Here is a 25,815-nt window from a genome sequence, read left to right as displayed (position 1 = left end):
TTTTTAGTATCAGCTAAGCATCTTGAAACCAGGTTTCATTAACGAATAACAAACGGACTGAATTAAAGAGTGTGGGTAATATAAATATTCAAGATATGGCTAAATTAAAAATAGACTGATAAAGAATATGAGTATAAGGTTAATGAAAAATGATGACAATGTTAAAGCAAAATAAGATAATAATTTTATAAAAGAAGATGAAGTAAACTAACAAATACCAAAGAGATATCAAAGAGGTTAGATAACCATTAGCAGGATCAGGTTATGAGGTAATATTCTCCCCTGAGCAATAAGTGATGTTTGTTCCAACAGCGGCTGAGTCTTCACAGAGAACAAACTTTCAAAGAAAAAAACAACCTTCCAGATACTAAAGAGGCATTCAAAGAGAGGAAAACATATATAATTCCTCAGGTTTTGCTTGACATTTTTACTGCACCTACCTGAGTTGTCTATTTCCTCTTTATTTCATGAAATTGAAATAAAGCTATTATTGATTAAATTTAAAAAAGCTATTATTTTAAAAAGCTAAAATTTATAAATTAAAAAAAGCTATTATTGATTATATATATTACAATTTATCATGCTTGTGAACAAATTAATTATTTGGAAGGCATAGCATTAAAAAAAAATCTTTGGCTGGACACAGTGGCTCACAGAGGTAATCCCAGCATTTTGGGAAGCCGAGGTGTAAAGAATGCTTGATCCCAGGAGTATGAAACAAGCCTGGGCAACAAAGTGAGAACCCGTTTCTCCAAAAAATAATTATTTTAAGCCTTTTATTTATTTATTTATTTGTCTCTAAAATCCCCACATTAAAACTCTGTTTAATTCTTAGTGAATATCATGGGCATAAATAAAACATTTATATGACCATATTCTTTGCCTAACAAAAATTATTCTTGGTTTTAGTCTTTTTATTTACTATAGAAAAACAAGTTTCAAATGTGATAATCGCACAAATGGACTGTCCTTAATTGAGTCTATCCAGATAAGCTGAACGTACTTTAAAAGCAGTTGTGCTATAAATATACTTGCCGAATAGCACATAAATGGAGAGCATTTTTATTTCTCTTTCTGTAATTCTATTTCCTGCACATAGAAGTGTCTGATATATAGTTCTCAGTGGGAATCTGTTGAATGGATCAGAAAGGGAGCATGTGTTGTTCTTCTCTCTCACTCTTAGGTTTTGGGAAATACATTCTTAAGATTTTTTTATTCTTTCACCTTCTACCTTTTCTCTCTGTTTCTTTTTCTTTCTTTCTTTCTTTCTTTCTTTTTTTTTTTTTTTTGAGATGGAGTTTCACTCTTGTTACCCAGGCTGGAATGCAATGGCATGATCTCGGCTCACTGCAACCTCCGCCTCCTGGGTTCAGGCAATTCTCCTGCCTCAGCCTCCTGAGTAGCTGGGATTACAGGCATGCGCCACCATGCCCAGCTAATTTTTTGTATTTTTAGTAGAGATGGGGTTTTACCATGTTGACCGGGATGGTCTCGATCTCTCGACCTCGTGATCCACCCGCCTCGGCCTCCCAAAGTGCTGGGATTACAAGCTTGAGCCACCGCGCCCGGCCCTTTTCTCTCTGTTTCTATTAGGGAAAACTGGATGAGTGATTCACCTAGAAAGAGAATGCACTAGAGTGGTATGTTTATCTGTATATATAGCTATTTTGCTTGCTTACTAATAGCCTTCCCATCACAATGTCCTTGACAGCATTAGCAATCACTCTTATTTTATCCTTCCATTAGAGTAACTATTAAAATAGGTGAGCATAGCAGTAGGCATCTCAAGGCAGTGGTACATTTATACTTGGTGGAATGCTAGAGTTTGATTACAGTAGAATCCACCTGGTTTTAAGCAAATCAAAAGCTACAGCGTGAGAACATCTTCCACAGATTACATACACTCCATCTCTATCCCCACCAAAGAGCCTTTCGGGTTGTCAGAGCCACAAGCAAAACACTAGAATCTAAGGGAAGACTTATCTGGATAGAAATGGAAGTGTCGATCAGAGAATGGGACAATTAATTATTCAGAGGGAGCAATCAGAGCCAGGAAAAGAGACTGAGGCCACAGCTTGGTCAAGTATATCCTCTAGGGGATTTGAAGATTTTCTGCTGGACTAAGATTCACCCTCAGACCTTGTTGGAAGAGACAGGTTGAGGCATAGAACTGGGTTGAGTCTTTGGACCTAGAAACCTGTAGTAGCTGAATCTCTCTGGGTTTAGAGAAGGCAAGGATGGGTGCTCTTATCCTGTGAGAGTCCATGTAAGACCAGAGCCATGCATTTGTCATGTCATCTGGCAGAAATATCCAGGATATGATAGTTTATTTTAACATTTATTTCTTAAATTTGTGAACTTCCGAATATTTTTTCATGTTTCCTGTCATGCTTTAAGCTTCACTAAGAGTGTTTTAATATCATGGTTCGCTCTGGCAAATTAATCTCTACTTCTACATTTATTGCAGTTTATAGGACCCTTGAGATGTGAATAATTTATTGTCTTCAGGGTTAGAAAACAAACTATTTCTAGAGAGAAGTTCAACTTTTAGATAACGTAATTATTGGATACTCTTACTAGAAAGAACTTTCAAGTATAGCTAAGTAAATATATGCCAAAAAAGTTCTGTGGTTCTTTGAGAAAACATACACACACACACACACACACACACACACACACATCAAATAAATATTGGAAAATGCCACATATTATATTCCCATTTTTTGAAAATTCTCAAAGCCTATTATCTTAAGGCCTAGTATCTTAAAGTTCCAAAACTCCTTTAAAATGAGCACTATGCTTATGTATGTTTAAATGAGCTGTCAAAATATTTGACCATAGATTACTGTAAGTGCAAAACATCAATTAATAAGTAGTGAAACCACTGTACCACTGAATAAGTGAAACCATTCAGGTATGGCCATTTATTATCTTAATTTCAGAACTTCAAGGGGTAATTAGCACAAGGGTCTATTTTTTCTTCTCTTTGTTTTCTCATTCTACCTATTTCTCTTTTGGTACCTTCTTTTCTCCTTTGCTTCAACTATTTCTCACATCAAGTTGATACTGACTCCAAGAATCCATAGTCGCTTTCCAGAATTTTTTCTGAGCTCCATACTTTCACATTTGAGTACTTTCTGGACTTGTGCACGTGCTTGTGTCACTTACAAGCGGGCACTAAGTGATGAGAACACATGAAAACTTGGAACAACACACACTGGGGCCTTTCAGAGGGTGGAGGGTGAAAGGAGGGTGATGATCAGGAAAAATAACTAATGGGTCCTAGGCTTAATACCTGAGTGATGAAATAATCTGTGCAACAAACCCCCATGACAAAAGTTTACCTATGTAACAAACCTGTACTTGTACTCCTAAACTTAAAATAAAAGTTAAAAAAAGAAGAAAACTGAGCTATTGATTGTATTCCCTTTCCTCTTACGTGCCAATATGGATTATATTAACAAACACCTGAGAATCATTCTTGATTCTTCCCTCATGTATTTTCTTCCATCTTACCATTGCAGCAATCTCACGTTTCTGTCAATTTCACCACACAAAGAGTTTGAAAATTTCTATCTTTCTGTGCAGATTATTCCAAAAGGCTTGTGTTAGTTTGAGTTTACTGTGATTGGTGAAGTGACCTCAGCTGATTGGAAAGCAGAACAAAGGTAGATGGAAGAGTGGGACACGGAAGGAAGAAAAGTCAATCAGAGATATCTTATTGTGCTGACTACCTCTGTGAGCAACGGAGCTCATGGCGCTGGGGAAATTCTGCAAAGCCACAGAGGAAGTGTCTCAAAGCTGTCCCTCTGAAGGATGGGGAGCAAGTCATTGTCTCCTGTTCCCTTCCATCATCAGTTGAAAGGCTGGTCCCAGGTGCATTAACTATCCTTAACTTCTGGGCTAATCTACAAATATCCCCTGAGGCAGAAAAACTAAATTAAGTGAAGCACTTTAAGTAGCCTGCTGCCAAGGGTGTAGGAACTGCTCATCAGAGCTGTAGCTGAAGCTAATGCAGTGGGCAAAAGAAGCAGCTTTTATTAAAACAACAACAAAACCTTTTAACTACTCTTGTCTCTAGGCTTGTCCTTCTCTAAACTATATTTTATATGCTCCAGAATAATAATTCTTAAATTTTTATCTCCTAATGTAGTGCACTTTTTGTAAGTACACTCTAATTGCCAGATAGGGGTCTATGTGTTGTTGAACAAGACCAATGTTTACTGTGAGTGAATTTACATTATAGAAAGAGATGTATAAAAACAGGCAAATAAGCAGAAAAAAATACAGTGTCAGAGAGTTGTAGATCTCATGCAGAGAATTAAAATATACGTGGAAAGAAAAGAAAAGAAAAGACTAGGCCGGACACGGTGGCTCACGCCTATAATCCCAGCACTTTGGGAGGCCGAGGCGGGTGGATCATAAGGTCAAGAGATCGAGACCATCCTAGTCAACAAGGTGAAACCCCATCTCTACTAAAAATATAAAAATTAGCTGGACATGGTGGCGCATGCCTTTAGTCTCAGCTACTCGAGAGGCTGAGGCAAGAGAATTGCTTGAACCCAGGAGGCAGAAGTTGTGGTGAGCCGAGATTGTGCCATTGCACTCCGGCCTGGGTAACAAGAGCGAAACTCCATCTCAAAAAAGAATTAGTGTCTATGAATTGGTTAATGAATTGAATTTGAAGCTTGAGTAAAGAAGAAAAGTAGGGATGATGCCTAAGTTTTTTGCTTGAGGTCCCGAAAGATAATGGCGCTGCCGTGTATTGAAATGAAGAAGCCTGGGGGAGCAGTGAATTTCAGGAGAATATGATGGATATCTTTTGACCAATGTTGAATTTGAGATGATTGTTAGTTATACATGTTTAGATATCAAACTTAAATGTCATGTTACTATTCTTCCACTTAAAAATCTTTCTAGAACTCTACTTGCCCTTGGGATAAAGTCCCAGTTTGTTGACAGAACCCATTCCATTCTCACGAAACCTTTTCATTCGTCTGCCCACAAATTTTAACATTCATCCACACTCATCTGTTTGCAGTTCTCAAAGTGGGACAGGCTGCTGTATGGCTCCCTGCAACGTCTTTCTATTTTTACTCTCTCATTCATTCTACTTCTTCCAAACTCAGTGCTGGTTTTATCCTTCACAAACATCTCCTGACACCCTTGTTAGTTGAGGTTACCCCATTCTGGGTTAAAATTACCTTGCTCTCGGTCTGTGTTCTCTGTACTTCTCTCTACCATAATGCTTAACACATGGTGTAATGTATTTTGTTGTTATTATTTTTCCTCTTCAGCTATCTATGTACAGCAAGATTTTATTCCAGTGCCTAACATTGTTCCTCCCTAGTATTAGATATCTAGTTCTATTAGTTGAATAAATAAATTAAGAAATGAATGAATAATAGATTAAGAAAAAGAATGAAAGAAATACAGAAATAGTTGAAACTTTCACACGTTTAGTTAAACGTTTATACATTCTTGAGTATACTATTAGTTTTATGTTATTAGTTTTGGTTCTGTCCCTGAATGTTTGTAATGCCATGTTTATAAGAAATTAGCAAACTTCTACCTTCTCTTTAATAAGTAAATTAAAATTTATATTTATATAAATTCCCTTATTTAAAAAGTGATGAACTGAAGAAGATATTTACCATTGATTTACATTTATCATTTTCACCCCATTTTATCCCTGTTAAAAGAAAAACTTCAGCCAAATTAAATTTAAAGGAGTTTAATTGAGCAATGAATGATTTGTGCATCAGACAGCCCCCAGAATAACAGGAGGTTCAAAGAGAATCAGAGATACCTCATGGCCAGACAGAAAAAGAGAAGTGATTTATGGAAATCAACAGTGAGGTACAGAAACAGCTGGATTGCTTATAGATTGGAGTTTGCCTTATTTGAATATAGTTTGAACACTTAGCAGTCTATGAATGGTTAAAGTATGGCCACTGTGATTAGCCAAGCCTCAGCTATTGTTACAGGCACGTAATACTAACCGAGTTTTTAATATTACCTGTTAAGCTAGGTTTTGAGTCCTTGTAGTCTCGCCCAAAACCAGTTTTGTAGCAAACAGATATAAGTGCAGTAAGAGAAGGAAGTACATTTTGAAGCAGGTGAGAAACAGGGAAGTCATAATTTATATAATTTAAGTGTTGGTAAAGACAAAAGAAGAAGAAAAGTAAGTGGCAGCAACAGTCACCACTCAAGCAAATATTCACAATGTTCAAATGTGAACATTCACAATGCTTAAAGATGGTCAAAAAGTAAAGTGAATAACTATTTGGAAATACATGTTTTAAAGCTAGTTCAAACAATTATTAGTTTTAAGAATTGAGGTGTCTAGGGGATTCAAAAATTTTTTAAAAACTACTTAGGTCAAGTAAAGTATTTCTGATTCACACAACAAATACATTCTGATTGTGACAATGCCATATTCAAGTGAGTTTATCTAAAATAAATTCTAGGTCAGATGCAGTCACTCACACCTGTAATCCCAGCACTTTGGGAGGCTGAGGCCAGTGTATCACTTGAGGCCAGGAGTTTGAGAACAGCCTGGCCAACATGACAAAATCCCATCTCTACTAAAAATACAAAAATTAGCTGGGTTTGGTGGCACACACCTGTAATCCCAGCTACTTGGGTGGCTGAGGCCCAGGAATTGCTTGAACCTGGGGAGTGGAGATTGCAGTGAGTGAAAATCATGCCACTGCACTCTAGTCTGGGCAATAAGCAAGACTCTGTCTCAAAAATAAATAAACAACATAATAAAATAAATTAATTCTAATATTCTTTTTACCTAAAGAGATAATTCAACCTTTAACAGTATTGATAACAGACCCTGGACTAGGTTTGCACATTATTCAGGGTTCAGTCAAAAGTAGCACCTTTAGAATATATATTTGTATGAAAGAATTTATTACACAGATTTGACCATATTGACTAGTGGAGGCAAGTTAAGCAGTGTCTGTGAGGGTATTGCTTACATGTCTGATGACGCTAGAGCTTGAAGTCTACAGGGAATGTAATTGGAAAAGGAAGATGATATAAAGTTGAGGAGGACAAGATTAAGCTAGAAACCACAAGCAACAGCTGGAGCCTATAAGGACAAACTAAAACTTACACCAGTTCCTTTTGACTCTTACTTTTATGGTATGGATGCCCTCCAGAAGCAAAGCCCTCATCACACAGAGAAACACATACACCTGGCCTGGGAGGCAGAGATGCTAAAGTGGATTTAGGCTGAAGTGATGGTGTAGTTGCTAGCCTGGCCCTATGTTGCATTGCATGAATGTGGTGCACCAGCAGATGAAACACAATGCATATGAGATACTTAATGGCTGCTTTTTCACTTGCACCCTTCAGATCTCATGCAAGAATCTCTCTTGTGGCCCACACCAGCATGTGATGTTTCCCATCCTGTATGAAAGAAAACATACAGGAACGGGAATTCTGGAAAGTGAAGTTTAACTTAGGCAGTTTGACACATTTCCAAAACCAATATAGCTTTTTGGCATGATAAAGTTACAAGTGAAATATGTATTAAGCAAATAAATGAAAATCTGGGGGTAAGCTGAGAGATGGACAAGTGGATGCATGAATAAGTGCATAGGTCTCTGGATTCTATACAAAGGCCATTTCTCTGCTAGTCTTCTTTGTGAATGCTTCATCATAGATTCAAGTCATATGTATTTCATGAAACAATGTAGGATTGTCATTAGAATCAATAAAAGTGAAAATTAAATACTAACAGGATATTTATTCAAAGTTTGTCATTAAAAGACTAGCTTTAATATTAAAATCTAATCTTTACTGAGTATTTATTTAGTTATGTTGATAATCTGATTTAATTTTCACAACAAGGTATAAGGTAATAATTAATGTTATTCCATTTTTAATATGTAAACTGAAGCTTGGAGAGACCAAATATTAAAATACTGCTTTATCTAATCTTCTGTGATTCTATCTCTCTTAAGAGCATCTAGCAGTGATGGAGAGAGGCAAAAGGTAGATCTGGTGGATATGTCTGCAATAGAAAACATTAAAGAATTAAGAAATTTTGATCTCAGACATTTATCTCTTTCCTTTTCTCTTAATATTTTCATTTTGGAAATAGGTATATATGTAAATTAATATTTATTTATTTATTTATTTACTTTTGAGAAAGAGTCTCGGTCTGTCATCCAGGCCATAGTGCAGTGACACGATCTCAGCTCAGTGCAACCTCTGCCTCCTGGGTTCAAGTGATTCCTGTGCCTCAGCCACCTGAGTAGCTGGGGTTTCAGGTGTTTGCCACCACACTTGGCTAATTTTTGTATTTTTAGTAGAGATGGGTTTTTGCCACATTGGCCAGGCTGGTCTCAAACTACTGACAACAGGTGATCCACCTGCCTTAGCCTCCCAAACTGTTGGGATTATAGGCCTGAGCCACAGCACTTGGCCTGGAAATTATTTTTGTTAATTCATCTAAAAGACAAAAATTCAGCTTGGCTTCAGGGTCGTTGAGAAAAAATTTATTATTTTTTGATTTTGGCCTTTGTAAGCTGATATTGAAAAAAGTACTACTTTTCTATTGAGCAATCTTACTAATAGATATGATGAATTCTCTAACATGGTGTCATCTTGCACACCAACATCAAAGCAGGGGGTTAGATGTGTTATACGCAATCCCAGGTCAAAGAACACAGGGATGAACACAATTTGGGTGAAATTATCTGATTAATTCAGCAAAGGAGTCTGTGATGGTTAATTTTATTTACTCAACTTGACTGGGCCATGGGATACCCAGATATTTGGTAAAACATTCAGCGTGTTTCTGCAAGGATGTTTTGAAATGACATTAACACTTAAATTGGTAGATTGAGTAAAAAAGTTTGCCCTCCTTAATGTGATCTGCCCTCTGCAATGCCTTCCCAATCAGCTGAAGGCCTGAATACAATAAAAAGGCATACTGTTACCATGTAAGAGAGAATTCATCCTGCCTACTTGCCTTCAAATTGAGACAGCAACTTTTTTCCTTGACTTTAGACTCAAAATAAAGCATCAGCTCTTCCTGGATTGACCTTGAGCCTGCCTGCTTTCAGACCGAACTTTAACATCCTTGGCTCTCCTTGTTCTCAGGCCTTTGGACTTGACCAGAATTTGATACCATCAGCTCTCCTGGATCTGCAGCTTGCCTGCTCAAGATCTCATCGCAGATCTTGAGACTATGTTAGCCTCCATAATAGCATGAGACAATTTGTTATAATAAATAAATAAATATATATCTGGTTTGTTCTGTTTCTCTGGAGAACCCTGAATAATAAAGATACATAACCAGTTCATTGCATCCTTGGGTACTCAAGAGTGATGAACAAATAGGCTCCTAGGAACTATTTCATTTTGTACATTTTGTTTAGTAGGATTCAAATTGTATTCCCCAAATAGTCAAAAGAAAAAATATGCAAATAAGAAGTTAGTTTCATCTACATAAACATATTTTGAGTTTACTCAATATCGATTTCTCTTTCTATATTCATTAGTTCATTGGAATAGCTCAAATTGAAAACAAAATACAAATGGATTTTATCATTATCAGTTGACTAAAGGCCATTTGGAATATGGATTGCCTAGATTCTCTTAAAATTTTCTAACTCAACATCCATTTTCATACATTTACAGAGGACATAAAAATCATCAGAGTGAAACTGATTTAACAAGTTGTGTATACAAATAAGATTTAAATGGTTATCCAAACAATTTTTCAACAGTTTCAGGACAATTCTCACAAAAGAAAAGCACTTGTTTTGGCATTTCAGATTTAAGCAAATTTCCTCCTGTAGGGTGAAAGGATTAAATATTTTATTTTATTTTATTTTATTTTATTTTATTTTATTTTATTTTTTAGAGAAAGAAAAAAGAATAATAAGAAAAAGAATAAAGAAGAGAAAGAAAGAGAAAGAGGAAGAGGGAGAGAAAATGGGGGTATTTCTTTATTTGCCCGGGCTAGAATGCAGTCTAAATATGGGCATGCCTGTAATTGTGCTTAATAATGGAGACATGAAAGAAAATGAGAGAAGAGAATAACAAACTAGAAGCCAACCAATATTTTGTTTAAACTTCTAAGTTCATATGATGTGGTATTAATAAGAGTGTATATTTTGTGTTTTTAAAGTGGAGAGTTCTATACATGTTAATTAAGTTTACTTGTTGCAGACCTGAGTTCAAGTCCTAGATATCGTTGTTAATTTTTTGTCTCATTAATCTGTCAAATATTAATGTTGAAGTCTCCCATTATTATTGTGTGGGAGTCTAAGTCTCTTTATAAGTCTTGTATACCTGGGTATTCCTGGATTGGGTGCGTATATGTTTAGGATCTTCAGCTCTTCTTCTTGTTGCATTAATCCTTTTATCATTATAATGCCCTTCTTCGCTTCTTTTGATCTTTGTTGCTTTAATGACTATTTTATCAGAGGCAAAAATTGTAACTTCTGCTTTTATTTATTTACTTTTGCTCTCCGTTTGGTTGGTAAATCTTTCTCCATCCCTTTGTTTTGAGTCTTTGTGTATCCTTACGTGTGAGATGGGTCTGAATGCAGCATACCAATAGGTTTTAATTTTTTATCCAAATTGCCTATCTGTTTTTGGATTGGGGGATTTAGTCAATTTAAATTTAGAATTAATAATGACATATGTGAGTTTAATACTGCCATTTAATAATTGCTGGCTGTTTTGCCCATTAGTTGATATAAGTTCTTCATTATATTGATACTGTTTACTTTTGGTATTTTTTTTAGAAAGGCTGATACTGTTTGTTCCCTTCTATGTGTAATGGTTCTTTCAGAAGCTCTTGTAAAGCAGGCCTGGTGGTGATGAAATCTCTGAGTGCTTGCTTATTCACAAAAAAACTTATTTTTCCTTCACTTATGAAGCTTAGTTTGGCTGGATGTGAAATTCTTGGTTGAAAGTTCTTTTATTTAAGGATGTTGAATATTGGTCCCCACTCTCTTCTGGCTTGTAGGGTTTCTGCTGAGAGATCTGCTATAAGTCTGATAGGCTTCCCTTTGTGAGTAACCTGACCTTTCTCTCTAGTTGCCCTTAGTATTTTCTCCTTCATTTCAACCCTGATGAATCTGACAATTATGTGCCTTGGAGTTGCTCTTCTTGAGGAATATCTTTGTGGTATTCTCTGTATTACCTGGAGTGGAATATTATCGTGCCTTACTAGATTGGGAAAATTTTCCTGAATAATTTCCTGAAGCATATTTTTCAGCTTGGATTCATTCTCTTCATCACATTCAGGTACACCTATCAAGCGTAGATTAGGTCTTTTCACATAGTCCCATATTTCTTGGAGATTTTGCTCGTTCCTTTTATCCTTTTTTCTCTAATCTTGTCTTCTCGTTTTATTTCACTGAGTTGGTCTTCGACCTCTGATATCCTTTCTTCTGCTCGATCAATTTGGCTCTTAAAACTTGTGCATACTTCAGGAAGTTCTCATATTGTGTTTTTCAGCACCATCAATTCACTTATATTCCTCTCTAACTTGTGTATTCTTGTTAACATTTTGTCAAACCTTTTTTCAAAGTTCTTAGTTTCTTTGGATTGGGTTAGAACAAGTTCTTTTAATTCACAGAAGTTTCTCATTATCCACATTTTGAAGCCTGCTTCTGTAATTGGAACACACTCGTTCTCCATCAGGCCTTTTTCCGTTGCTGATGAGGAACTATGATCCACCGCTGAGGGAGAGGTGTTCTGACCTTGGGTATTCTCAGCCTTTTTTGGCTGTTTTTTTTCCGTTCGTTATAAATTTATCCATCTGTGGTCTTTGTATTTACAGTCTTTGTAATTGGGTTTCTGAGTGGACATCCAACTTATTGATTCTTAGAGTTGAAATCTGAGCAACCCACTGTGCCGACTAAAACAGCGGCAGTAAGATTGATGGTGCTTTTCTGACTCTGCACCAAGAACCGACGCTCCAAGGCACCGGCAAAACCGCCTCGCTGGTCACAAGAGTCGTGCTGGCGACCCGTGGGGCTCCTCTGCTGGGAATTTCCTGGTGCGTGAGCAGCAAGAATTCATCTGAAAGTGTGGCGTCCTCGGGTTCTCTGCGCTTTCACTGGGAGCTGCAATCCCAAGCTACTAGTGATCAGCCATCTTGGATCTCTCTTCTTTTTTTTAATGCCTGTGCTATTCCAGGTACTGTACAGAGTACTTCACAGTGATCATCTTTGGTTAATTAAGCAAAAGTTCAATAAGTGCTTTAACTTTCAGGTTTGTACTCAATAAACTAAACATTTCACAAAGCTTTGCTGCCCAAGGCATTTCCCAGAACATAATATAGTGGGTACTCTGTGATAACCTATGAGTTAATTGATTGATTCAATTCAATCTAATAGTTACTGAGTATCTACTTTGTAACTAGTATTGTACCTGACACTGGGAATACAAAAATAAACCAACTTGAATACCCACTCTTAGGACCTTGAAGTCCAGTGCAAGGGTCAGATGTGTGAGTAATACAGTACAATAAAGTACAAAATTACTATGGATATGGGATTTGGGGAAGCACCTTGGGAATCAAGAGCAAAACAATAAATTCTCATTGTATTTCTATTTAAGAATTCAGGGACTTTTGCAGGAGGAGGAAGGAACTTCCCACAAATGGCAGCAGGATAAAGAAAATGCAAATGCTTAGTGAAATAGGAACTGTAGACCAGAGTAGGTTACAAAGGATGGTGGTTAGAGTGGCTGGGAAGAAACTTGGCCATTGGGTGAAAGGTAAAGTTGAAATGGTTAGAGGTAAAGTTGAAATGGTTAGACAAATTGTAATTGTGAATGATTTTGAATATGAAGCCACACACACAGAATTTGATTTTCATAATGGAGACACAAAACATTTGAAACTCTGATTTTCATTAGTTTTGATTTTAGGAAGGTAAATGTTTAGGAGAAAGGTGTCATGCAGTGCTGAGCAATGTTCATGTATTATTTATTTTTATTAGATGTTTCTAACAAATACATGATAGAAATACTATAGTCATTTCCTTTTTTACAATATATATTTTTTTTAATGAGCCTTAGAGGTTAGATATTATTGCCTTACTGGTGAAAGACAAGCTCTAAAGCCTGGTCTGAGAAGCTGTTAACTTCTATAATATCAGGCCTTTTCCAAGCTTCTAAGATGGATTATATTGTCAAATGGACCCTCATGACCACTAAGGGAGGTTCAGATATGTTGTGGATGCCATATTTCCTACCCAGTAGAGCACCATAGGTTATAATTAGGCATTACAAACTCTAGGTCATAAGAAACTGAAATTATATTCAATAATGTCAATTAGTTTGAAGACAGAACTGTATTAATTAACCAGTGATCTTTTAAAGGTACCTGACTATGAACTAGAACTAACCATTAATTTTCTTTAGTTCAAGCTTATTTTTCTAACCTTGTATCCTAGAAGAAACTCTCTAAAATGTTTCATAAATAAAATAATACATTAACTGATATAGAAATGCAATGTGGAAAAAAAATAGAAGAGAGTAAAATGGAAGGAACTGGAGACAAAGATTATGGAGTGGTTTGTTCCTGAGTCAGTTGCTTAAGATTTCTTGTTATCCACTTTTCAGGTGAGCAAATGGATAAATTGTTATCCATTTATGGATATAACATTCATACAGTAAACTTTCAAATGCTTAATGTGAAGAGCATGTGGAATCATGTATATGAAATTGCTTTGCAAACTTTTGTCTCCTGGAAACATTTCCTTTCATCATCATGATAACACTTTGATTAAAATCCACTTTCAACCATTGAAAATGAGATTCTGTACAGCTTCAATCTGATGTTAAAATTCTTATTTGAAAAAAGATCAGAGATGGTCTTCAAAATGCCTACAAAGTACCACACGTCTATACACAGCATCAACATATGAAGATTGAGTACTTATTTGAGGCTGTGCCAAGACTCTCTTTGACAAAGTCATCCTTAGACTTCACAAGGCATCAACATTTCCTGTGAAAATACAACAAAGGCTCTTTTGTAGCTCAGGAAAGCAGAATTAAAAATGGAAATAGCCAGGGTCTTTCTTTCATGTGTGTGGTACTGTTGGTGGTGGTGGTACTGGTGAGGAAATCTAGCAATACAGCAGTGAAGAAAATTCAAGGACAGTGATTATAATTGAATGAAGGTCCACAATCACGAATTCAGTACATTTAGTAAACAAAAATATGCAGGTTTATTTCAGCAAAACCAACCTTTTAATGGAGCTGGGAAGCATAGGTGAAAACCATCATAATTTAAAAACAGGAAAAGAATCCAAGAAGTAGAAAAACTTGTTGGTGTATTTCCTGAAAACATTTCAGTCTACAAGAGAGTAAACTCAGGTAGAAACAAATATATTCCAAAATAAATATTTGAAAGAAAATAAAAATATTTTGAAAAGGTAAACACTTAGACTGTGGTGGTTAGTAAATAAAACTACACAACAGAATTGATGGAAAAACATAAAAATGAGTTACATTTTATATGGTAGCCAAAAAGAGCACTGGAAGTTGAACCAGTTGAACTCTAGTCCTGAGTTGGTCAAAAACTAATGTGGGGCTTTGAACAAATCCATTCTTCCATATGCACCTCTGTATCATTACATATAAAATGAGGTGATTGAAATAGGTAATATCTAAGGTTATTATGATTTTATAAGTCTAAGCAAAACTAGAATAAAAATCCTACTTGCTCATCAAAACCAACATAGAGTAGACTTGTTTACTGATGTGGTATCAAATGTGCTGAGATTTCCTGCCCTCAGAAATCACATCCTTATCTCATTGATGTTTCAAATGCCTTAAAAAGGAGGTATTGGTTTGCTCATGCTGATGTAACAAAATGCCACAGACAAAATGATCTTAAACTGTACAAATGTATTTTGGAGGCTGGAAGTCCAAGATCAAGATATTGGCTGGTTTGGTTTCTCTTGAGGCCTCTCTCCTGTACTTGAAAATGATCATCTTCTCACTATCCCTTAATATGGCCTTTTTTCTTAGTGTATGCCTGTGCAACCTTAGTGTTTCTTGGTAAACCCTAATCTTCTCTTCTAAGGACACTAGTCAGATATGATTAAGACTCATACTATGGCTAATTTTAACTTTATTACTTTCTGTAAGGTCCTACCTACAAATGCAGTAACACTCTGAGATACTAGGGGTCAGGACTTCAATATGCAAATTTTGGGAGAACGCCTTTCAATCCCTAAGAAAGGAAAAAGGTTTTATTTATTTCTTTCTCTCTGCAGTGAGAAAGTATCATTCTCTTATGCACATGGCGTGCACTCACATAGGAACAGCCCTTTCTTTAGCACTGATTCTGAATATGTTGGGCACGGAAGACAAGAGGCACTGAGGAATGGAAGATGTGATGCTGCAGTATGTGGGAAGAGAGACTGAAAATATAAAAGCAAAAGTTGCCTACTACATTCTTCAGAGATAGTCCATGAAAAAAAGACTGTAAGTCATGTAAACGCTGTCCTTAAAGGCCAACATGGCTGTCTCAAGGACAGGTGTTTGGGTCGAAGTTTAAGAATCAAAAAAAAAAAAAAAAGGAAAATGGGAAGTGAAAGGGAGGGGAAAGAGAAAGCAAAACAAATAAAAGCTGAATTGAAAACACATACACACAGGAAACAAAGTAGCTCTCCAGTTGTCTCAGTCTACTTGGGCTGCTTAATAAAATACCATAAACTGTGTGGATTGAACAACAGACATTTTCTGGCAATCGGGAGACTGGAAGTCAAAGATCAGGGTTCTTTAATGGTTGTGTTCTGGAGAGGGCTCTCTTCCTGGCTTAGAGATGGAAGATTTCATCTTGCTGTGTGCTCACATGGCCTTGTCTTGGTGCTTGTTCCTAGGGAGAGAGAAGGATCTATTGTCCTCTTCTTATGAGGCTACAGAACCCATTAGATTAGGACTCTACCCTTAGGGCTGCAATTACCTTTACTTTCTAAAAACTCAGTCTCCAAATACAATCACTTTAGGGGCTGGGTCTTCAACATATGAATTGGGAGTGGGGGAGTGGCAGTTTATAGCACCAGTATTGCTGACTTGAAACACATCCAAACATTACTAAATTTTCATTGGATTGCCTCCTGGTCTTCCAGTTATAGAGATGGATGGAAAATGGTTTTGTTGCTGCTGTTGTTCAAATATTTTTTTTAGGCAGCTTTGAGTGAAGACCTGGTGAAACAGGAAGCTGGATCAATAATGCCCTAAACATGTGAAGAACCACAGGTGAAATTGATCCTCATGGAATGAGAGGAGCTAGAAGTATTCATGCTTTTTCTCAACTACGCAGTTAGTTTGAGGACTACTTGCAGTTCCTTTGTTAATTTACCAATCTGCCTTTAGAGGAAAACCAGCTTTAACCTGAAAATCTGAATGGGAGCAAATGAGATGTTTACCTAGTGTGTATAAATAAACACAGGGCAATCTGATTTATTCTGTTTATAAAGAAAACTAAAGAAGTAGGTTCTGGAAAGTTTTATATTTTCTCAATTCTGAAACATGGTAGGAGACCAATTATAAGAAAAGGAGTTAGGTAGAATCATACCTTATTTCTGTTTTCTCTATTTTATTTCCATTAGTTAACCCCTGATTTTCTAAGCATTTTTGACACATGAGAAATTTCTGTATGTCAAATACTCCACAGAAATCCAACAGATTGAAGAGATGCTTGTATTTATCAGAAATACACTGTCCTAAAGTATTCCCTTTATGAAGTGGCTAAGTGACATTAACTTTGGAACCAACTTTAAGATATTCCTGGTTCTGTCATTTACTTGCTATTGATCTCAGTCAAGTAACTTGAGCATTCTTTCTCTTAGATTTTATAAATTGGATACAGTAATACTGATTCAGAGAGTTGTTATGAGTATTCAATTAGATACTAACCTTTCATAAAATGTTATGGAATTGACAAATGTTCATTGCTCTACTATTACTGTTAACTATTGCTAATATTACAATTACTATTGCTATGATTACCATTACAGCAATTATGATTATTACTACATGTTATAAAGAAAAATTTTCTACCATTGAGCCTATTCTGGTGGCTCAGTATGAATTAATTTCCTTAGATCTGGCGTCCCCAAACTTTTTACACAGGGGGTCAGTTCACTGTCCCTGAGACCGTTGGAGGGCCACCACATACTGTGCTCCTCTCACTGACCACCAATGAAAGAGGTGCCCCTTCCTGAAGTGCGGCGGGGGCCAGGATAAACGGCCTTAGGGGACAGCATGCAGCCCGCGGGCCGCAGTTTGGGGACGCCTGCTAGATTCTTATACTTGTCTTTATATTTAGAAATGTAAAACATGTTTCCTATCATCAGAGTTTCTAAGCATTTAGTTAGTGAAATCATGATAAATGCTTCCCAAAGCCCTTTGGGAAAGGAAACCGAAGCCTAGACAGAACCTAAACATATTGTTCGAGGTCTCAGAGTAAAGGCAGCGAGGCTGACACCAGAGTTCCATCACCAGATTAGAACATTCAGCTCACCCCTCTCAGCCCCATGTGTGCTCTGAGAACCCCATCACCCAGACAGCAAAGGGCATAACTGTGCCAGATGGGGTCAGAGTTATGACAGCCACCAAGAGACAAACCAGGCCAGTGAACTTTGGCCCCATTAGCACTGGACTTTAACCAGTTCAACCCATAATTTCTCCACAGCCACAATCCCCAAACACAAAAATGAGCAATGGCTAATGTGGAGAACAGCACAGGGATCCAACTCCACATTATTATTATTTTTTTTCCAGAGACAATGTCTCTTCCTTCCTCTCCAACATAAATAAGGCTGAGGAAGATGTCGCCAGTACAGAGCGATTTTAGACTTGTCTACAATAGGAGTGCCCACATTTCCAAATTCACTCAAAGTGCTTGTCATAATATATGTACAATACAGACTCTGGGTCAGATCTAGCTTGTGAGGTTAAATAAAGGTAAAAGCTTAAGTTTCTGGTATACTGTACATACCAGAGATGCCACTGCAATGAATTTCATGACTTTCTGGAGAGAATTGGCAACGGAAGCAATCACTGTACTGTAATTTTTGTGTTATATTTGTGCGTTCCGTGTCTTAACTCCTGCCTATAAACACTGAAAGGAAATCATAAGCACAGTTAATGACATATTATATGTAAGTCCGGTGTTTCCTAAAGGGCATTCCCCAAGGCAGTTGTTCAAAGAAAATTTGGAATTTTCCATCAGAAATCCTTCTGGTTCTCAATAATGATCTCACATGACCTGCATTCCTGTGTTGCTTTTTTTTTTCTTTTGCTCTTTTGATACATATTGCACTCTTCATTCTATGGGAAATGCTATTTCTCCAGAGCCCGAACTTCAGGCTCAGAAATGCAGGGTAATCCTAGGAGGTTAGTAAGAGATCTTCTGCTGGAATGTATTTGATCTACAATATAGCCTGGCCAAAAGACATCCAGATTGCGAGAGCAAGGCTGGGGACTGCTCAGCATCAGAATAGACCAGAACTCAGCACTCTGGCCTTTTCCCTTCATTCCGTGCAGGATAAATCACATATCCCAACCACAGTGAGGGCCGCAGTTTGCCCACTAAATTTGTTTCCTCCTAGGCAAAACTGACAGTTGAATGTGATAAATGCGAGCCAATGTGACATGTTTTAAACATACAGGAGATTTTACCATTTCTAAAAGGGAGTAGATTTTCAAGTTTACTTCCAATTGTAAACTTAGGTTGAAATATTTGTCTCTGCCCATTGAGTATTCCAGACTATTAGTTGATATAGACCAGCATGGGAAAGACATTGGACAACGGGGTCTCAACTTTAAAAGATTCATATATTTGCTTCAAAAATGACTTTCATACAAATATTCTAACTATTGAAAAGCCACCCTCCCACCTTTTCTTTTTAATGTATCCCTTTAATGTGTCTCTCAGGACCCCAGAGCTGGTTTTTCTCCCTTTCTTGTGTAACTCCATTGTAATTGCCAAGATAAACTCCCTAGAATTAAAGAAAAAAATATTAACGTGTAAACTATTTTTTCTGGAGTGAACATTAGTTTTTTCTTACTTACCTTGGTAAATCATCATCATATGTAGGGAGAGTCCGATTCTGTAGACTCCTATCTTGGATGAATTTATTTTTCTTTTCTTCAGTGTCTATGTCAACAAAATGGGAATAGTACCTTTATGAGTTATGTGAGAATTAAATATGATAACATATGTAAAGCACAAAATTTATTCACTCAGTAAATATTAGATATTATTGTTAGTAGTAGTTGCACCATTAGTTCCTTTCAAAGATTTGAACTTAGCACATGTTATATTTTCCTCTTACATTTGTATCTCTGTGTATCTTAGTCATACAGTAGCAAAATATTTGCATTCCCTGGAAGGTCAGCTTTCCCTCTGGACAATCTGACACTTGGTTTCCAATTAAACTCATTAAGCACATTATCCATTAATCATATTATCATTAGATTTTATGTTTTCTGTTAAGCACATTATCACTATATTTTGTACTTTCTGTTGCTATAATAGAATCCTTACTTGGTATGTAACGTCTTAAAAGGACATTGTCTGAGGAGATAACTGCTTCCTTTTCTGGGGATACGTTTGCATCATGTAAGAAAAAAGTCTGATATTTCTATTAAAATATTACTTTTACATATATTGTTTAAAAAAATGTGCTTTAAACAAGAAGAGCATCAAATCCCTGGTCTTGAGGCTTTCAGATGTGGACTGAGCCACTTCTGGCTTCTTTCTTCCCAGCTTGCAGATGGCCTATTGTTGGACTTCACCTTGTGATTGTGTGAACCAATTCTCCCTAATGAACTTCCTTTAACATACAAAACAAACCCCTCCTTGGATATAGGAACAGATAAACTTGGGAAATAGACAGGTTAGAGTCTGCATACTATCCAAGTATAGATTTTTATATGCAGATTGAATTGAATTGGATATGCTGTCAGGGTACTAACAGGAAATGGATGTAAGCCAAAAGGGACAATGAAGAAGGGTTTAATAATAGATCTACTTACAACCCAAGAGCAGTGGTTAGGGAGCGAACAAGAAATGATACAGCAAGAATCAGATTGCTCTTACCCCATCTCAAAGAGAAGAATCCAAGGGAGGGATAAGCGTCAGGAGCCCCGACAGAGCAATGCATCTTGGAAAAGTCTGCTGGACAGGGGCTGTAGTCCTTCAGCCATCTTCAAATTGCCACTTGGCCCAACGGGAACTGAGGTAATCAATGCTCCAGGCTCTTTCCTTCCACTCTCCATACTCTGCCAGGGTGTCGCATAGGCCAGATGCAAACAGACCTCTGAGTCCAAGGAAGTTTGGATAATGCAGCCCCACCCCACCCCCACACAGGACAACTTCCTCAGAGGTTACAGTAAGGTGGAAAGGGGAATAGTGACCTAGACTTGCAAATTTCCTACAAAGTCATTTTTGTTTCATTTTTGTAACTTTTCCCATGTCGTAGAAAAATCTTGAAAGGTGGTTCTGGAAACAAGCTTCCAAGAACCCCTACCAAATTAGAAATTCAGATTGTGTGCATTAAAATGAACAAAAGGCAAGGCGTGGTGGCTCACGCCTGTAATCCCAACAGTTTGGGAGGCTGAGGAGGGTGAATCATTTGAGGTGAGGAGTTCGAGACCAGCCTGGCCAACACACTGAAATCCCGTCTCTACTAAAAATGCAAAAATTAGCTGAGTGGTAGCGGCGCACGCCCGTAATCCCAGCTATTCAGGAGGCTGAAGCAGGGGAATTGCTTAAGCCTGGGAGGCGGAGGTTGCAGTGTGCCACTGCATTCCAGTCTGGGTGAGAGACTGAGACACTGTCTCAACATAAATAAATAAATAAATAAATAAATAAATAAATAAATAAATAAAATGAACAAAAACAGCAACGAGTTACTTTTTCTATTTAGAAGAGTTTTGCCAATTCACATTAAAGACAATTTGAATTAAGCTGGAATATCCCCTTCCTACATGGTTTTGGTTTCTTTGTTACTTTTGACTGACTGGTTTAATTGTTCTTCCTCTAAAACAGTGATCTCCTAACTCTTTGGGCTATAAACTCTGTCAATTTAAAGTTAAGCATGCATTCCCAATATATGTGTACTTATTAATCAATAACATATTTGTGTACATAAATATATCCACTGTTACAATATGCACGTTATTAAGTACATGAAAACAGAGACTAGAAACAGATGAGATAAACCCTATAAAGAGTTTAATTTTTTTCCCACACTGCAAGGCATACCTTACCTATTTGACTCTTAGCTTTGTACCTTTCACTCTGGAGAGCCACTTACAAGACACCTGTGGTTCCACACCTGATCCAATGGCCATTCTAGGCATAGAATTGTTCTACCCATTAAACAATTTAGCAGCCAGTTTTTTAAAGAGAGAACATATACAATAAAATTCGTGTATTTCTGGATGATCCAAAGATGCTAATCAGGTAAGTTGCATTTGAGAAATATGCTAAGTCATTGCAAATTGTGGTCAGCACACACTTCATAGCATCCCTGCAGAGCAGATGCCATCTTCTTTTCAGAAAATAGGAAACTGAGTCATGGGACGTCTCAGTAACTTGTTCCAGATGATTTTAATCCGTCATGAACCCATGTTTCCTGGGGTCATAGTTTAACATTTATTCTCAGGGTTACCAGGCTTTCAGCTTAGACGGTTTTAGTTAGCAGTTTTCTATAGAAGAAATTGATGGAAGAAACTGGCATCTGCAGCAGAGAAAGATCTCCCTGGGAAAGGTGTGTCAGAGTCTCCTAAGAGAAATGGCTTGCTCAGAGAACTGCAGAGAGACGTCTGAGGCATACATGGCCTCTGGTTTTGGCCTTTCCTGCTAATGCTGAGAGATTCCAGCTGGAAGGTGAGTCACCAGAGCCAGGGAGTATGTTTATCACTACCGTTGCCCCAGCACCTGAGATGGTGGCTAGCAATAGAAGGTCCCAGTAAAAGTGGTGAAATGAATAAATGTTTACTTCACCAAAACACGAATTTATGTGTCTTCAAAGCAGTAGCAAATTTATAAATCAGAATTAGGGAATTACCTTCAATTTGTAAAAATGTATGATTTTTAAAAAAATGATCTTTAAAGATCATGAAAACTACCCCAAAAGCATCCCCTTTACTGTAGTTAATTGCAACAAAGGAAAAGAATTCTTGGCAAGTAAGTTCACCTCATTCACAGCTTTCAACAGTTAACAAGGTACAGTTCAATTCCATTTTGCCTCCAACTCCTTCTCATTAAGCTTGGCTCAAATTCAAGCCCCCGAGACCCTCCCACTGTCCCTGAATGGTCCCGATGTTTCACTTCACTAAAGAAGAGATTAATTTGTAGAAAGGCTTCAGCACATTCCTGAGTTGCTCAAGTGCATTTCTTTTCATAGAACAGGCTTTTGATTTTGCGCTCTAAATCAAAGGCAGAGAGAGCAAAAATTCCAAGTATGCATGGGCTTCCGACCTTTAAAAAAATAGGATTGTTCAGATGGAATTTGACACAGAAATGCTCTACTCTATTACCCTTGTTAGTTTGATTCTTCCTCAAGATATACCCTTTCTTCTTTCTGCTAAATATCAGCTTTTCAATCAAGCTGGAGTTTGGCAAAGCATTAAAGATAAATGAAGAGTTCATTATTAGTAATTTATTCATATTGACATTTAAGGGTATTCATTTCATTGGAAAATACAGTGGCTCCAGTTAGAAAACCTATTTGGCAGAAAATGTATTAATATCTAATTTTCTATGTAGTGGGAGATAACGTGTTTAGTTGGACATCAACTCAGCAGGCACTGTGAACAAATACAATGGTATTTAGAAAAATCATTTCTGAGATTCTATACAAATTTCTGAGCCACAGATTTATGAACCCGAGAAAGAGGGAGAAGTAAGCATGATGAAATACTGAGTATTTTTGGTAGGGCCTTTGAAAGATTAGTTTAAACCGTTTTTTTAATCCCCTGTGTGCTACCATTTCTATTTTTTTGGCTTCTTGATGGAGTTGTACCTAAAGTTTATGGCAGTCTAATCTAAAATCAAGCAGCCTAGTCACAAAGAGGACAGGCCCTACCCCACTTAGGATGGAAATGTGCTTTGAGTTTGTTAAAACTGTCTGTTAAATAAAACACCATGTCACCCTTCTTCCTTGGTCTGATTTTATATGCACACACACACACCCCTTCATTAACAATTTTCAGTTGTGGCAAGTTATATGCTCAAAGCAGTAGTTGCTCCAGTTATAGGATTATTCTACTGCTCAATATGCAACAGGTGATTTCATGGGAAAAGAGGGAGACTGTGATTGTGCAGGACTTCTGATTAATGAGAATGCATTTATAAATAAGTTGCATTTAAGAAACTTTTTTACCTTTCAAAAATATTTTCAACCTATTGAATTTGCAGATCTTTTGGTAACATAAAATGTAAGTATTCTGACTGAGTAAAAAGGAGTGACCTGCATGCTTACAGCAGAAATTTGTTTGCTGGGATGGGTAAACCTGGTTAGCTTGAATCACATGAATATAATGGGAGTAGGATGACCATGTGCAGTAGCAGTGATCAATTAGCCATTGATACTGTTTCCTTTAGGGTAGTCCTGAAACCATGGCATCCTGCAAGTACTCTAGGGGGTGTCCAAATGGCTAACTTTGCATATCACACACAAGAAATGTTTATCAACTGCTTTCCTAATGCTATCCTTGCATTCTTCCTGTTATGTGTATAAGAGTGCAGGGTAAGCAGAGTCCCATGCCTTTTTCATTCTCCTAAACCTTGAGTGTAGTCAAGCTTCTCTCAAGATTAAAGAAAAAGCAAATTTATGGAAGCTGGATGTGGCTGACAAAGGGGTATTTACCCTGCTTAATCCAAAGCAGGGTAGCCATAGAGATGAGAGTGAAGCTGCCATGGCAACGTAGCTGTTTAGTTTAGCTGTTTAGTGCAGGTTATAACATACTCTGGGCCATGCTCTTTGGCTACCATACTTTAACATGAGGGTGACTTCAAATGGAATTTTCCCTGTGCCTTACCCACCATCCTTAAGAAGAAGATGAAGAAGTGGTATCAGCTACAGATGAAACTCATTCCTATAAACAAAAATTGAGCCAGACACTAGTAGGAAAAACCTTTAAAAAAAAAAGAGTTTTTTGTTTTTAAATTTCAGCTTCATTTTAGTTAATGGGGTATATGTACAGGATCGTTTTATGGATAAATTGTGTGATGCTGAGGCTTTGGGTACAGATTCCATCACCCAGGTAGTCAGCATGATATCTAATAGTTTTTTAACCCATGCCCCCTTCCTCCCTCCCCTAGTAGCCCCAGTGTCTATTGTGCCCATGTGTGCAATAAAGCAGTTTCTAAAATGCTTTATTCATTGAATAGATGCTTCTGAATACTTTTCTCTTTGCAATGTCTCGTTTTAGAGTTGCTTTAGCAAGACAGGCAAGGAACTGATTTCCTTGTCAAAGGGACCCCTTCCCAAAAAGAAACCAGTATGGAGCCCAGAGCAAAGAAGACCTGGAATAGAGTACTTAGGAGAGCTGCAGCCTTTCCTTAGGATCCTTTCATTTTTGTCCTCACCTCAGAATTAGAAGATTATAATAGTCAATATCAAATTCAATACCAAATTCACAAATCAAATTTCCTAGAGTAAAGATCTAGGAAAAGATACCATGATGGCTCATTAAACCTGCTCTTAAGGTTGACTTTATGATCACCAATTATGTATACTTAACAGTATTTACTAGGTGTCAGGCATTTTCTTTCTTTCTTTCTTTCTTTTTTTTTTTTTTTTGAGACAGAGTTTTGCTCTTGTTACCCAGGCTGGAGTGCAATGGCAACATCTCGGCTCACCACAACCTCTGCCTCCTGGGTTCAGGCAATTCTCCTGCCTCAGCCTCCTGAGTAGCTGGGACTACAGGCACGCGCCACCATGCCCAGATAATTTTTTTGTATTTTTAGTAGAAATGGGGTTTCACCACGTTGACCAAGATGGTCTCGATCTCTTGACCTCATGATCCACCCGTCTTGGCCTCCCAAAGTGCTGGGATTACAGGCTTGAGCCACTGTGCCTGGCCGGTGTCAGGCATTTTCTAAACGTTTTACATACATACATTAATTCATTTAATCCTCTCATCAACCCTCTGTACCAAAGCCGGAGAGGTTAACTTAATAACCCAAGGTCGCACAACTAGTAAGAGGCAAAGATGGTATTCAAACTTAGGTATTCTGACTGTAGAAGTCTGTACATTCAACTGTCACAAGTCATTTGTGCTCACATAAATTTCAGCCCATAAGTTGTGGAGCTTTCAATGATCAGATATCAATAACAAATGGACCATCTTGTGTATGAACCTGTGAGCACTCACAGAAACATCACTACAATAATGATAAACACATCAGCTGGATGTGGAACTCAGAATACATGACAAATGCCTTCATTCCCATAATGTCTCTGCATTCCAAGGATTAGATCTTTAGAGTGCAAGACCTATTGTCCTGAGTGGCTGTTCCAAAGTCCTGAGAGGTCACTAAGTTCCTTCTTAATCCACCATACAGCATTTCTTGACTCAGCACCCTGCTAATGGAACACATTTACATTAATGCTGGATTTCACTTTGCTTTGCCTCCTTTTTATCTGAATGTTTAAATAGGCATTCATTGTTAACTTTTTGTGCAATTTCACCTCCATTTCATGAGGTTACCTTCTTGCTAATAAAGCTACCTTCCAAAAGTCTGGTGTTCTCAGAGTTCCTGCTCTGGAGAAATACAATATTTGGAATGCA

General features: G+C 37.3%; 1 pseudogene; it reads right to left on the bottom strand.

Moving 5' to 3' along the window:
* LOC141583830 (transformer-2 protein homolog beta-like) overlaps positions 1-21,366 on the bottom strand; it is a 29,719-nt pseudogene extending 8,353 nt beyond the window's left edge.
* Positions 21,367-25,815: the final 4,449 nt, after the last annotated feature.

This window comes from Saimiri boliviensis, chromosome 3 (genome assembly GCF_048565385.1).
Source record: "Saimiri boliviensis isolate mSaiBol1 chromosome 3, mSaiBol1.pri, whole genome shotgun sequence".
Taxonomy (NCBI): domain Eukaryota; kingdom Metazoa; phylum Chordata; class Mammalia; order Primates; family Cebidae; genus Saimiri; species Saimiri boliviensis.
This window is presented reverse-complemented; position numbering and strand designations above follow the sequence as displayed.